This window comes from Theropithecus gelada, chromosome 8 (genome assembly GCF_003255815.1).
Source record: "Theropithecus gelada isolate Dixy chromosome 8, Tgel_1.0, whole genome shotgun sequence".
Classification (NCBI taxonomy): Eukaryota; Metazoa; Chordata; class Mammalia; order Primates; family Cercopithecidae; genus Theropithecus; species Theropithecus gelada.
In genome coordinates, this window is record NC_037676.1 from 87050554 (window position 1) to 87067223 (window position 16670).

The window sequence follows — 16670 nt, forward strand, 5'->3', positions numbered from 1 at the left end:
TTTTTTTTTTTTGAGACGGAGTCTCGCTCTGTCACCCAGGCTGGAGTGCAGTGGCCGGATCTCAGCTCACTGCAAGCTCCGTCTCCCGGGTTTACGCCATTCTCCTGCCTCAGCCTCCGGAGTAGCTGGGACTACAGGCGCCCGCCACCTCGCCCGGCTAGTTTTTTGTATTTTTTAGTAGAGACGGGGTTTCATCGTGTTAGCCAGAATGGTCTCGATCTCCTGACCTCATGATCCACCCGCCTCGGCCTCCCAAAGTGCTGGGATTACAGGCTTGAGCCACCGCGCCCGGCCAGTACTCACCTTTCTCTTGAAGAAAACTGATAAAACTCCTGGTGTCATGAAGCTTTCATTCCATGGAGGGAGATACGCAAGAAACATGATATGTAAGCAAAAGTCACAGTATATTATAGTGATCATTACTAAACAGGAAAGAAGGATAAGGAGTGCTGGAGAGATGTTCAGAATTTTAGGAAAGACAGCTATGAAAGAGCTTACTGAAAAAGTGACATTTGAATGAAAATCCTGGAAGATGTGAGTTACTGCAAGGTTCTTAACCGTTTTGTACCTAATTTCCTCATCTGTAATTTGGGGAAGGATTATATTAAATGGTCCGTGTCAAAGTATTTCCCTATACAGTGGGAGCTAATGGGTGCTCTTTGCATAGCTGTCTTTTCAATGTCCAGGTTTAAAGTTAGTACCACAGAATATTATGTCAGGGACTCTCCAGCAGAGTTTAAATGCTTAAGCATGTGCATACACGCGCGCGCACACACACACACACACACACGACATTGCCAATTAATTCTGGCAAAGATCATTTTGGTCTCTGATTAAACATTCCAGTATATCACCTGTGGAGGTAGACTCCTGCAGACACATTAAAGCAAGTTTTCATTAGTGATTAATTAGTAATTAGAAAACATCAGATTCTAAGGGTGCCGCATAAATTTGCCAATATATCTTAATTCATCAACTGCTGTCAGCATCCATGGCTCAGGCTCCCTATCATCAACAAAAAATGAGGAAGAAAAGTTTATGTTTTATTCATTCAGTACTAATCTGCATGTGGTTTGATTAGAAAGTAAAGCAATGCAGTCAATAGATGGTGCCAGAGGGTTACTTTTCACTACAAGGCTGGAATTAGTTTGCTGAAGATAATCTTTTGTCCAATGATTCTGATACCTTTTTCCCTGACCATGCTAAACATTTTTCACATGTGGTGAGCTACTAATGTAAGAAAAATCTAAAACTTTATAGTATATTCATATTACTACACATGGAATAAATCATCATGCATCTTATTAAAATGTTTAAGTGTATAAATTTCAAAAGAGGAAAATATTTAATTCTCATGTTTTATAATCATAAAAAGGATGTCTTAAGCATTTTGATAAAATTAATACATTATTTGAATTTATATTCAATGCATTGAGTTATGAATATATATGTGTATTGTGTATATATAACATAGTTTTAATAATAGTATAATATCTTAACAAAAGTGATACAGGGAATACATGGTGGTTCCATCTACCTATCTGAGAAGATTTTCTCACCAAATCCTTTGGAGTTTGTTCTTCTGGATGGAAAATTATAGTCTATTTATCATCCCTTTAAGCATAACACCACATGGTGCTCATTCATTGAGTAAACATTTGTTGAATTAATCTCTCACAGTGTTATCTTCTCAAGACCTCCCTCCCTTTGTGTTATTTTTATAAAAAGCTTATTAATTAATCATATTCACTCATTTCTTGGGTTCACATAAGGATTGCATATGTTGTCACCAAAACTCTTTTATAAATCCCTTCAGGTTACAGACTATGTTAATCTTTAACATTCTAAAATTTATTTAGACCAATGCCTGGCTGTACGGATAGCATGATATAAATGCCATAACTGTTAATAATACAGTTAATATAGTTAATATTTATGCTATAGTTAATAACTTGTATGGAACCACAATATTAGATTGCTTATTTCTACACACAAACAGTGAAAATAAAATACTTATAACTAAATTCAATCCTAATTATGAGACAAATAGGGAAATTTGCTGAAACACAGAAATTTACTTCAACCTCCAGGTTTTGGCAGCCATTAAATTTAGGGATAGAGGCAAATGCTTTCCATAGGATAAACACAGCATTTGAATTTATTTCATCTTGAAAAGTTTAAAATGTCAAAAAAAAGCAACAGAATACATAAATAGGTCATTTGGTGTACTTTACAGACTATGGAAATTGACTAAATTTAAGGTGACTATCAAAAATTATCATTTCATACAACGTGTTCTATGAAAAAACTTAAGAGAAATGGATGTTTGAGAGAAAGATGAGGAAATAAAGATAGTTATTGAGTTAGATTTGGAGCAAAGTCGGTAATGTATTGAGCCAATTGTTGAAAAGGAACAGACTATCAGATTCTGTAGATAAAGCCTGGGAAAGAAAAGAGCGGGTCAGTTGGATTAGGATAGTTTAAAAGAGTAGAAAAAACGTCCAAATATCTTGAATCTGAGAAAATGAGAATATTTCAACAGGCCTTTGCGTAAAGATAGAATCTTTTGCCAGAATCCTCACATTTTTATTTGACATGAAAATTGAACATATTATTAAATCCAAAGGCCTAAAATGCCTCATAAGGATTCCAGTCCCTGTGATTATGCATAGAAATCTTAAGTATAAGACAATTTGCTGCCAAATGTGTTTCTACAAGTAGGCACAGCACTGGACCATAATTGTAAGAGGAGGGTAAGAATATAAATCTCTTCCTCCAAAGAAACTTTTGTTATCAAACTTAGCATTTTAAATCAATCAGTCTGATACCTAAAAACTTAGAAATTATCTCTCTGCTATAAGGTTTACTGTTCTAATAGTAAGTATAATGGATACTATATTTGATGATTCCATCGCTTCAATTGGTATGATTTGAGTTAAATGATTGCACTATTATTTTTGCCACAGGATGCTCAGAACTCCTGCTAGTCTCTTTGATACTCACTGAGTAATGATAGTTCTATGCTGCTAGGGCCTTAGAGTAACTTCACCCAGGAAAGTATTATAGCAATCCCCTGTCAATAACTTTTACAATAATTGAACATAATTCTTCCTATGTTCCTATCTTTGCTTAGATCCCATTTTTGAAATGGCTCTGTACTAGACATGTATGTTTTTTCATCTGAATAAATCCTTGTAAACAACAGTGAGTTAGGTTTTATAACCCCACATTATGAATCTAAAACAGGCTGTATAATATGTTTAAGTCCATAAAGGGAGTAAGAGGTAAGGCTATGATTCAATTCTTGGTCTGCTTACCACCAAAACTCTTGCCCAGTCTATCTCTGGGGCCCATTTATCTGGTTGTCTGGGACAGTTCTGACTGTTGCCTATCCGGCTTAGCATTTGTCCTCTTCCGAAGTGTCTCATTTGGATGATAAATTTTATGGTCACTCTAGACCACACTAAGAAACCAGGATTATTTAATCAAGATTCAGACATTGCATCAATTTACTGGAAAACTAGAAATGTGGTTTCCACTTTAAATGCTTAACGAAAAATAGAGAACTTGAACATCTATTCAAGTTAATGTCTCCAGGACACTTACATAAATCTCACTGTGTTCACCAGTTAGTCCAATGCTGAAAACAACAAACGAACGAATGGGATATGAAACTTGAGAGTGAGTACCAGAGTATAATATTAGAAAGTTATGCATGCTGCACACATGCTTTCTTTAGAAAGAATTTGCCCCTGGGTAAGATTGATTAATAAAACTACTCATCTTCAGATGCTTTTAATTATATGCCACTTTTTAAAAAACCAATATTCAACAAAATAGGTTATTACTAGTCAAAAGAGTTCTAAGAAAATATCAACAAATCTATCTCTACATAAATATACACAAGCTGAGGATGAGGGCAAAAAGCACCTACATAGCCTATAGAGCTACACATGCAATGCGCACACACACACACATACACACATACACATACACATTCTGGACCTCACCACCTACTTTTCTTTTACTCATTCTGTTTCAGCCAGTCAGTAGCTTCCTTGATTTCCTGAAGCATATTAAGCTCCATTCTCTCATAGGGCCTTTGCAATTGCCAATCCCTCTACTTGGTATACTTTCCCCTCTCATTTCCCAACGGCTTCCTTCTTTCCTTCAGGTCTTTGCCAAAATGTCATCTTCTAGTGGAGATCTCTGATTAATCAGATTTAAACAGCAAAAGCCCCATTACCACACACCTTATTTTTCCCCATTCCTCCATAAAACATACCTCCTAACATCCCACCATAAAACAGACCTCCTAACAGACCTCCATAAAATAAGGTGTGTTAGAATGTGTAAGTTCTATGGAGAATATTAAAGTAAAATTTTTTTAACTTTTTTACTTTAATATTCACTAATATATAGTATTTTTACTTTAATATTCTCCATAGAACTTACACTTTCTAACATACCTTATTTTACGCTTATTGATTTAACTTACTCTCTGTCTGCCTCTCTAAAAGATAAGCCCACTGAGAACAGGGTTTGTATTTTGCTTTTTTGGTGGTGGTGGTGGTTTGTTTTGTGTTAATGTTTGTGGATACATAGTATATGTATATGTAAACACACACACACATATATACACACACATATAGTAGATATCAAAAAATATATACACATATGTTACATATATAGTATATATATGTATCTACAAAAATTAAAACAAACCACCACCACCACCATGTACATATATAAAATTAAAACAAAACAAACCACCATCACCAACCTATATGTATATCTCATGTACCATATGTATATATCATGTGCCACATATATGTATGGTACATGAGATATTTTGATACAGACATATGATGTCCAATAATCACATCAGGGTAAATGGGATATCCATCCACTCAAGCATTTATCATTTTGTTGTATTACAAACAATCCAATTATACTGTTACTTATTTTTAAATGTACAATAAATTATTGTTGACTGTAGTCATCCTGTTGTGTTACCAAATACTAGCTCTTATTCATTCTAATTATTTTCTGTACCCATTAATCATCCCCACTTCCTACCACCACTGCTCTTTCCCTGCCTCTGGTAACTATCCTTCTATTTTATATCTCCATGAGTTCAATTGTTTTAATATTTAGTTCCACAAGTAAGTGAGGACATGCAACGTTTGTCTTTCTGTGCCTGGCTTATGTCACTTAACATAGTGACCTCAAGTTCCATCTATGTTGTTGCAAAAACGATCTCATTTTTCTCTGTGGCTAAATTGTACTTCATTGTGTGTATGTACCACATTTTCTTTTCTTTTTTTTTTTTTTTTTTTTTTGAGACGGAGTCTCGCTGTGTCTCCCAGGCTGGAGTGCAGTGGCGCAATCTCGGCTCACTGCAAGCTTCGCCTCCCGGGTTCACGCCATTCTCCCGCCTCAGCCTCCGAGTAGCTGGGACTACAGGCGCCTGCCACCTCGCCCGGCTAGTTTTTTGTATTTTTAGTAGAGACGAGGTTTCACCATGTTAGCCAGGGTGGTCTCGATCTCCTGACCTCGTGATCCACCCACCTCGGCCTCCCAAAGTGCTGGGATTACAGGCTTGAGCCACCGTGCCCGGCCCACACATTTTCTTTATTAATTCATAAATTAAATTCATAATTTAATTTATTAATTTATGGACACTTCAGCTGCTTCCAAATCTTAGCTATTGTGAATGGTGCTGCAGTAAACAAGAGAATACTGATACCTCTTCCATATACCAATTTCCTTTCTTTTTGGGTATATATACCTAGTAGTGGGATTGCTGGATCATATGGTGGGTCTATTTTCAGTTTTTTGAGGAACCTCCAAACTCTTCTTCATAGTGGTTGTTCTAATTTATATTCCCACCAACAGTGTACGAGGGTTCCCTTTTTGCTACATCCTCACCAGGATTTGTTATTGCCTAGCTTTTGGGTAAAAGTCATTTTGACTGGATTGAGACAATATCTTATTGTAGTTTTGATTTGCATTTCTCTGAAGATCAGTGATGTGGAGCACCTTTTCATATTCCTGTTTGCCATTTGTATGTCTTCTTTTGAGAAATGTCTGTTCAGATCTTTTGCCCCTTTTTAAATCAGATTATTAGGGTTTTTTGTTGTTGTTTTTTGTTTGTTTTTTGTTTTCGTTTTTGTTTTTTTTGAGGCAGTCTCACTCTCTTGCCCAAGCTGGAGTGCAGTGGTGCAATTTTGGCTCACTGTAACTACCGCCTTCCAGGTTCAAGTGATTCTCCTGCCTCAGCCTCCCGAGTAGTTGGGACTACAGGCGCATACCACCATGCCCAGCTAATTTTTGTATTTTTAGTAGAGATGGGGTTTTGCAGGTTGCCAGGCTGCTCTTGAACTCCTGACCTCAAGTGATCCACCAGCCTTGGCCTTCCAAAGTGCTAGAATTACAGACATGCACCACGGCCAAAGATTATTAGATTTTTTTTTCCTATAGAGTCATTTGAGCTCTTTATATTCTGATGATTAATCCCTTGTGAAATGGATTTTTTGTTTCCATTTAGTGGGGAAGTGTTTGGGGTCTTTTTACTGCAATATATACCACAGTGTCTGCCATACTGTACATCCTCAATAAATATAACTTGACAAATAGAATGAAGAAATAGATTGCAAATAAGCTGAATTTCAGCTTAGAGATGACAGTTTGTCTCAATTGCTGGAAGTATGTTTCAGAAATTAACAATAGTATCCCCTGAATCAGCAACCTTGTTTAGTTACTTTTAAGATCTTATGCATTACAGAGAACCAGCAATGGTTAATACCTTATGGCATATATCTCACCAAAGCTGAAAATGATGCTATATACTGGAAATGAATTTCATAATTTGCCTTTCTCGCAGTTACAGAAGGGTATACGGGGTAAGTTCATAACCAAAGTCAGTTATTTTTGTTTGTTTGTTTTGTTTTGTTTTGTTTTTATATGCAAGAGGACATATTTGCAGTGTAACTGATTACAAAAGTACAAGATTGGTTTTCACCCCGATTGAGCGCACAGCTCAGTTTCCTTTTAGTTATACCATGTGTCTTTGTAGAGCTAATTCTGCAGACCCCAAGACAAGTCCCTTTCTCATATTATTGAGGTTCTCCTTTGATAGACAAATATTGATCAGCAACTCTTTTGGCAACCTTGAAAAATAGTTGTCTTCTTGAAATAGTGTTTTCTACTCAGAGGAATATGACCAGACTCGTTTAAATTAATCCATAAAGATGTAAATATAGAGGGAAATAATATCCCTGACTGATTACTGACTGTGAGTTAGGCACACTCAGTCCTCATTCACACTTTATGAGATGAGATATTCATATTCTGATTTTATAACAAGAAAACCAGAGTTTTAGAATCCAGGTTCATGATGTTTGGTAAACAGTGAGCATTCACAAAGTGTTAAGTGCCTTTATTTGTTTCACCACCTCTTCCAGATCCAACGTTTTATTATCATACTTGAAAAGTTAATACAAATATACCAAGTTACCCCAAATTGAGTGTAGATTTCTTGATAATTAGTGTAATTGTTAAAGTTAAAGCATTATCTATCTGAGATAAATATACTTGAAATGTATATAAAATGAGAAAAAAATATATTTTAAAATGCACTGGGTTTAAGAAGCCATATGAGATAAATCAACTGGCTATTTTCCCATTAAATATCCAAAGTAGCCTGGAAACTTTTCCATTTTGTTTGATTATGATTATTATAATTTTATAGCTGGAATCATTCTAAAACACATGGGACAATGGAAAAAATGTTTTATGAGGCAAAATGAGCTCACTTTAAGCAGCTGATTCAGATTTTATATAATGATAAAAAATTATTCAAAGCCCACATTACATGAATATAAGAAATTTCAGCTGCTGACATTGTAAAGATTGTTTTTATTTTACTTTTGAAACAGACCAAAAAGCTCTAGGCTTCCACAGATCTAGTGTATAGTAACAAATCCAGAAATTGCTGTTCTGTCGCAATGGCAATTTCCTTTTCAAATTGCATAACAGGTTTTGGATTTTTCTCCATCTCTTGTATCCTTTAAAAACCATCCAGAATAGTGTCTGGAATGTAGTAGTTGCTTGTTTAGTATTTGTCCATTTATCAAATTAGTTTTCTTTTACTAAAAAACAAAGGAGTATGCTTTCAAAGTAAAAATTTCCACAGCTCAGTAGAACTGCAGTTAAAAGAAAGCTTCTCTTCCTTCCTAGAATCCAAGTCTTACTCTCAACTGAAACTTAGAATACTTCTTGTTGAGGCTTACAGAAAGCACTCATGTGCATACCTTTCTCCTCAAACAGTGCATTAGTAAAGGGACTTTATAGGATATACATTAGCGAGTTCAAAGAGAATAGGAAAGCATCTATCTGCAGATGAATACCTTCAATAGATTTCTACAAGATAAAACTTTGGCGGAAGAAAGTCAAGTGAAAAAACAGATCAGAGAAAGAACACTCTAATAATAGAAGGGCAAAGAGACCACTTGAGGAAGTCTTCTCTAAAACTGGGGGAATAAATCAAGAAAGAAGATGGGAGATCCAGGAAATTGTGGATCTAGCTCTAGATGAGATGTTATCACAGGGAAATTGTGGATAAACCATGTAGTTTAGCAGTAAGTGTGCTGAGGAACAACTGAGTCATCAGTACTAGTGATCTGATAGAACACGGTTCCAACAGTTTATGTAAGATGATGGATAAACAGATAGCCCGAGTGGAAAACTCACAATCCAGAGCTGATGGTCTGTCTGCTTGGAGATGAAGCTTCTTTGTATATGACCCTTACACTTATAAAAAGATATAAATAAGGAAAAGTGAAGTAAAAGAAAAACCCAGGTTGATAGTCTGTGGCTAGAGCTTGTCAGATATGGTGTTGAGAGAAGAGGGGACTTATTGAAAGAGGAATTGGGGTAGGGAAAAAGGAGGAAACTACATCTCAGTCTCATATTAAGCCAAACTCGCCTTTTGCCTTTTGTCTCAGTTTGCAGCTGGATATGGCTGCCGTGAAAAGACAAGGCTCTCTAATAGAAAAAAAACAAAAACAAAAAAACTGAAAGGAGCATTGCTAGGTTGACTATGACTGGTTTCCAGGGAAGACAGCTTACTACAAGTGGGACAGATTTTTCTTCGGTGCTAGTGGTTTCAGGCTGTTTAGGCGTAATGTTTAATGGCATATTTCCAGGTTACTGACCAAGGAGCTAGTTAGACTAAAACAGCATTGTTGCAGAGTGGGTTCTTCAGGACACAGACACTGAGATGGAAATTAGATTGTAGAATGTTTATTAGAAACTCTGTAGACATCAACACCTTTTAAAAAGGGGTGTGGGGAAGTAGCATCAGGCAGAGAGAGAAGTGGTACTGTGATGCAACATCAACATCTTAAGCTGACCCAGAGGAAGTTCTGGAGTTGATGGGGTCTGTCTGCAGTGTTCCCATTAGGCCAAATGTGAGAGAGCCATTGTACCCCTCCCTGGATCAGACATCAGATGAGGGCCACCCCTGAAGAGTATGCCTTTGGTCAATGGGAGGCAATCAGAAAAGGCTGTTTGATGAAGAAAGGTAGTTTATTGCAGCACTGCCAGCTGCTGAGGCAGGCTCTTCCTTAAAGGGGACCTAAGCAGTTTAATAATAAGGTTAGACATCAGAAGAACTTGGCAGAGAGGTAGCAAATACAAGAAAATAAAAGAAAGGCTATAAAATATGTGATCATGGGCTAGGACTGGATGGAGGCTCAAGGCAAACTGCTAGAAAGGAAATATGATCATGTGGCTTTACCTAGTCACAGTAACACGAATATCATGTATTGCTTTTTGCCTTTTATATTCAACCTGTTGAAATTTGGAGGATTTGTGACTACAAGGCTACGAATGAATGCATATGATCCCCATATTAATCAAAAATTAAAATTATAGATAACCAATATTTTGAAGTTGAAGGTGAAAAGTAGTGAAAGAGAATAGGATTACTAGTATCATTAAAAGGTAAAGTTAGAAATCAGTAAATACTGTCTATATGAATAGGACAAGAAATAGAGGTTTAAGTATATTATTCTGATTTACACTAGTTACCAATAGGGAGAGAATAATAGAATAACAATTTGAAGAATAGTAGAAGTATCTATTCCACGAATGTTTGGTAGGTGGTTAAGTTTGAAGTGATGTAGGCATGGCACTTTACAATTTTCTCAATTTATTCTACTACAGTTGGTCTGTTTGAATGTAGCATCCCTTTTGAAGAAAAGATATTTGTCCTGAATTTTCAAATTTATGTACATAAAGTTGAGAACTGAGTTAATTGAATTTTCTCATTATTTCATTAATATTACTTTTTTATTTCTCTTTTTGTGTCCGAATTAGTTTATTAAGTAGTTTATGTTATCAGTTCTTTCACATAACCATATGCTTGATTTGTATTAGGTTTACTCTGTTCATACCTTCTAAATGTCATTAATTTCTGCTTTTATCTTGGTTAACTTTTCCTCCTGTCTCATTAGAGGTATTTATTTTGCTTTTTTAATTTAATAGTTAATTTATATTTTCCTATTTCAATGTTTAGCATTTAAGACAATAAACTTTCTTATAGTGAATCATTTCATAGTTTATATTTTATTTCCACATTTCATATTGTGGTTTTTCATGTTTTCCAACTATTATGTTTAGATATTCTTCAATTTTTTTGCTTTTCCCCAGTTTAAAGGTTTTCAACTTAAAGATGCCTTTTGAGGGGGATTCTATTTTTAAAATTTAACTTCTACTTTGATATTGTTACCAAAAAGCAAGGTATATATTATGTGTAAATGTGGAATTCACTGAAGTTATATTGAGACTTAATATAGAACAAATTTTGAATGTATTCCCAAGAGAATTTGAAAAGAAAGTTTGTATTCTATTTTCAGGATGTAGAATTTAGTATATTCATATACATATAAAATGTCTTAACATTATTATTTTTATTTATTTATTTGTTCTTTTGAGACTGAGTCTCTCTCTGTTGCGCAGGCTGGAGTGCAGTGGCGCGATCTCGGCTCACTGCAAGCTCCGCCTTCCAGGTTCACGCCATTCTCCTGCCTCAGCCTCCGGAGTAGCCAGGACTACAGGCTCCCGCCACCATGCCTGGCTAATTTTTTTGTATTTTTAGTAGATACGGGGTTTCACCGTGTTAGCCAGAATGGTCTCCATCTCCTGACCTCGTGATCCGCCCGGCTTGGCCTCCCAAGTTGCTGGGTTTATAGACAAGAGCCACTGCACCTGGCCCACATTATTATTAATATATAGAGAAACTATAAATTATTACTATTTTTGCCCTCTTTGATATACCATAGGGTAAGGTATATCAGTCAAAATCACCCACTCCTCTGATAAATCAATTTCATTCTGCTCTTTCATTCTCTTCCATTTTTGCTGTATAAATTTTGGATAACGAATCTTTATTGTTGATTATACAGTATGTGTAGTACTGTCTTAATAACTAGGCTTTCAAATCAAATGTACTTTTTATTATTGTAACAATATCTTCATTCTTCTTCCTTGAATTTAATCCATGTTTACTTTCTAGATTCTCTGAATTATTTTGATATAGTCATGGCTTTAATTTATGGCAATAGGTTTTTGACATAGTTTTCATTACATACAGTTTTTAGTAAACAAAAGGAAGATCCACCTAAGTCCATGTCATTTATTTCTTCTTTTTGCCTCTTTTCTTCCCAGATAAACTGGCCTGGCAGTGTCAAAGGAATTCTGCAAAACCCCTTTTTCACATTTCTTTGAGCTGGAACCAGCTCTACTTAGTCATAGTCACATTTTTGTTACTGTTTTTTCTTTTTTTTTTTTTTTCCTTGTGGTCCCATACTTCTTATAGTTGTTGAGATTTAAGGTATCTTCTCATAATATTTAAAGACCTCCAAATTTAGTTCTCACAGAAAAATAGACAATACATAAAACAGTTCGAAAGCTATGAAACCCACAATTCAACATGTGACCTTTTTTCTAGCTCCCTTAATATTCATTCAATTTATTTGCCTCTTAAATATGCTCATGTCTCAATCTTTAAAGTATTTCAGTGGATTCTCACTGCTCTCCGTATAATGCTCAAACTCTTTCACCCGGCTTAATGGGCTTCATGGAAAGAATGTGATTTCATTTGCTACCTTGCTTCTGAAAACTTCACTTCTTACACTCTATGACACATTCACACTCATATATGCTTTAGGTGCTTGATCAGTTTATAGATCTTATTTGGATCTGTATTTGAACAACATATAAAGAAAAATATTTTGAGGACAATCAAGGTAATTTAATAATGATTTTATGAAATTAAGACATAATTTTAATATTTTTAGATATGATAGTATTTTGATTTTGTTTAAACAAAGAAATACTATTTACATACATATGATGAGAGGCTTATGATAATGTCTGAGATTTGGTTCAAAATAATACGAGGCTGGAAAGTACATGAAACAAGGCTGTCTGAGCTCATAATTGTTTAAACTGGATATTGAACACATGGTAATCATTATACCAATCTCTTGACTTTTGTATATGTTTGAAACTTTTCAAAATAAAAAAATCTTTTTGGATCAAATTATAGAAATGTATTTTAATATAGTTTCAGGTAATATATAGGCATCCACAATTAATCTGTTACTACTTATTTATATAAAATGGTGTATAAAATGCATATATAATTTTTATTTACTTTTTGGATTTTGAACTTTTAAGTTCAGGGATACCTGTGCAGGATATGCAAGTTTGTTACCTAGTTAAACATGTGCCATGGTGATTAGCTGCACAGATCATTCCATCACCTAAAGATTAAGCACAGCATCCACTAGCTATTTTTACTGATGTTCTCCCTCCTCTCACCCTCCAACAGGCTCCAGTGTGGGTTGTTCTCTTCCCTGTGTCCATGTGTTCTCATTGTACAGCTCCCACTAATAAGTGAGAATATGTGGTGTTTGGTTTTCTGTTCCTGCGTTAGTTTGCCAAGGATAATGGCTTCCAGCTCCATCCGTGTACCTGCAAAGGACATGATCTTGTTCTTTTCTATGGCTGCGTAGTATTCCATGGTATATATGTACTATATTTTCTTCATCCAATCTATCATTGGTGGGCATTTGGGTTGATTCCATGACTTTGCTGTTGTGAAAAGTGCTGCAATTAACATACGTGTGCATGTATCTTTATAATAGAATGATTTATATTCCTTTATTTATATAACCAGTAATGAGATTGCTGGATGGAATGGTATTTCTGCCTCTAGGTCTTTGAGGAGTCACCACATTGTCTTCCACAGTGGCTGAACAAATTTACACTCCCACCGACAAAAGTGTTCCTTTTTCTCCACAACCTCACCAGCATCTGTTGTTTTTTGGCTTTTTGATAATAGCCATTCTGACTACTGTGTGATGGTATTTAATTGTGGCTTTATTTGCATTTCTCTAATGATCAGTGATGTCGAGCTTTTTTTCATGTTTGTTGGCTGCATTTATGTCTTCTTTTGAGAAATGTTGGGTCATGTCCTTTGCCCACTTTTTAATGGAGTTGTTTTTTTAATTGTAAAATTGTTTACATTCCTTGTAGACACTGGATATTAGACCTTTGTCCGATGGGTAGATTGCAAAAATGTTCTTCCATTCTCTAGGCTGTCCATTCACTCTGATGATAGTTTCCTTGGCTGTGCAGAAGCTCTTTAGTTTAATTAGCTCCCATTGTTCAATTTTTGCTTTTGTTGCAATTGCTTTTGGCATCTTCATCATGAAATCTTTGGTGTGCCTATGTCCTGAATGTTATTGCCTAGGTTTTCTTCTAGGATTTTTTGTTTGGGGTTTTACATTTAGGTCTTTCATCCATCCTGAATTGATTTTTCTATATGGTGTAAGGAAGGGGTCCAGTTTCAATCTTCTGCATATGGCTAACCAGTTATCTCAGCACCATTTATTAAATAGGGAATCCTTTTCCTATTGCTTGCTTTGGTCAGGTTTGTCGAAGATCAGATGGTTGTAGGTGTGTGGACTTATTTCTGGGTTCTCTATTTTGTTCCATTGATCTTTGTGTCTTTGTACCAGCACCATGCTGCTTTGGTTACTCTAGCACCGTAGCATAGTTTGAAGTCAGGTAGCGTGTGTGTGATACCTCCAGCCCCCTTTTTTTTTTTTTCCCTTTGGATTGCCTTGACTATTCAGGTTCTTTTTTCGTTCTATATGAATTTTAAAATAGCTTTTTTTCTAGTTCTGTGAAGAATGTCAGTGGTAGTTTAATGAGAATTGCATTGAATCTATAAATTCCCTTGGACAGTATGGCTATTTTCATGATATTGATTCTTCCTATCCATGAGCATGGAATGTGTTTCCATTTGTTTGTGTGATCTCTGATGTCTTTTAGCAGTGGTTTTGTGGTCCTCCTCGTAGAGATCTTTCACTTCCCTGCTTAGCTGTATTCCTAGGTATTTTATTCTTTTTGTAGCAATTGTGAATGGGAGTTCATTCCTGATCAGGCTCTTGGCCTGACTGTTGTTGGTGTATCTGAATGTTAGTGATTTCTGAATATTGATTTTGCATATGAGACTTTGCTGAAGTTGCTTATCAACTTAAGAAGCTTTTAGGGTGAGATGATGGAGTTTTCTAGATATAGGATCGTGTCATCTAAAAACAGGGATGATTTGACTTCCTCTCCTTCTACTTGAATGCCTTTACTTCTTTCTTTTGCCTGATTCTCCTGGCCAGAACTTCCAATCCTATCTTGAATAGAAGTGGTGAAAGGGCATCCTTGTCTTATGCCAGTTTTCAAGGGGAATGCTTCCAGCTTTTGCCTGTTCACTATGATATTGGTTGTGGGTCTATCATATATGACTCTTATGATTTTGAGGTATGTTCCTTCAATACCTAGTTTACTGAGAGTTTTTAACATGAAGAGATGTTGAATTTTATTGAAGGCTTTTTTGGCATCTATTGAGATAATCATGTTGTTTTTGTCTTTAGTCCCGTTTATGTGATGAATCACATTTATTTATTTGTGTATGTTGAACCAACCTTGCATCCTGGGCATGAAGTCTCTTTGATCGTGGTGGATAAGCCTTTTGATGTGTGGCTGGATTTGGTTTGCCAGTATTTTGTGGAGGATTTTTGCATTGATCTTCATCAGGAATATTGGCCCGAAGTTTTCCTTTTTTGTTGTATCTCTACCAGCTATTTTTTTTTTTTATCAGGATGATTCTGGCCTCACAGAATGAGTTAGGGAGGAGTCCCTCCTTTTCAATTTTTTGGAATAATTTCAGTAGGAATGGTACTAGCTCTTCTTTGTACCTCTAGTAATATTTGTCTGGTCCTGGGCTGTTTTTGTGTTTGTAGCTTCTTATTACTGCCTCAATTTCAGAACTCATTATTGGTCTAGTCAGGGATTCAGTTTCTTCCTGCTTCAGTCTTGGGAGGGTGTATGTGTCCAAGAATTTATCCGTTTCCTCTAGATTTTCTAGTTTATGTGCATAGAGGTGTTTATAGTATTCTCTAATGGTTGTTTGTATTTCTGTGGCATCAGTGGTGATATCCCCTTATCATTTCTGATTGTGTATATTTGAATCTTCTCTTTTCTCTTCTTTATTAGCTAGCTAGAAGTCTATTTTATTATTGTTTTTCAAAATCCAACTCCTGGAGAAATGCAGAACACTTCACAAATTTGCATGTAATCCTTGCGCAGGGGCCATGCTAATCTTCTCTGTATCATTTCAGTTTTAGTATATGTGCTGCTGAAGCAAGCACAAACACAAGTCTTGACTAAGGCATCTAAACTATTTTTCATCTCTCTTATATCATCAAATAAAAGATCATACTAAAAAATCTGTCAACAACAACAAAAAAGACAATACTAGACCACTTGTTATTTTATCTAGTATTTTCTGGATATATATTGGTCTTATCACATAGAGAACTAACAATCACCCTAATGGTTCAGGTATTGATATACTTTTAGATCTGTATATGTTTTGTCATTAAAACAAAGATAACAGATCTTTGATTCTGCCAACCAAGGTTGGCTCTATTCTTGCATGAAGAGTCAGCTTTAATGTATGTATCTAACCACCATAACATATTTTTACATTGCTCTGAAATACTAGCCTGTTTTGCTTGTTATTGGCTTCATGACCTGAGTCTCTTACTTCTGAGACCATAGTGAAGATGCACTATTGAAAAAGGGCCTTCATATTTATTCATGTGAACAAAATATGCATATGAAAATGAGCATACATGTGCACACACATGTATATAGGCACACACATGTATACAGGCACACACAAAGATAAATATTTAACAATGAACCAGGCTCTGCACTAGAATCTGCAGGTATAAAAAAGAACTCTGTACTTCTGGGAGGTTAGAGTTTGAGAGACATGTGGAATGGAAAGGCATTGAAAATGATGCAGAGCTATTTATCCTGGCCCTGCATTTGTGCCAACTGAAGAGTTACAAAACAATATTGTTTCTGGGTCCCATTCAAAAGCAAATACATCAACATGTCTGGTTATGGGACCAGCCATATGTATTTTTAAAATTTTCCCAGGAGGTACTAATGTGTAACAAATACTGAAAATACTCATAAAGAGCAAGCTTTGTAAACCTTTATCTGAGGTCAAATGAAAACTTTTCTGT

General features: G+C 35.6%; 1 protein-coding gene and 1 non-coding gene across 22 annotated transcripts in view; one reads left to right on the forward strand and one right to left on the reverse strand.

The window, feature by feature from the left end:
- The window catches only part of RALYL (RALY RNA binding protein like), a 757987-nt gene that overhangs the window by 463808 nt on the left and 277509 nt on the right, over positions 1-16670 (forward strand). The window lies entirely within an intron of this gene.
- Positions 15676-15782, reverse strand: LOC112630938. The gene has a single exon (XR_003121043.1). It is a non-coding gene; the product is annotated as a U6 spliceosomal RNA (small nuclear RNA).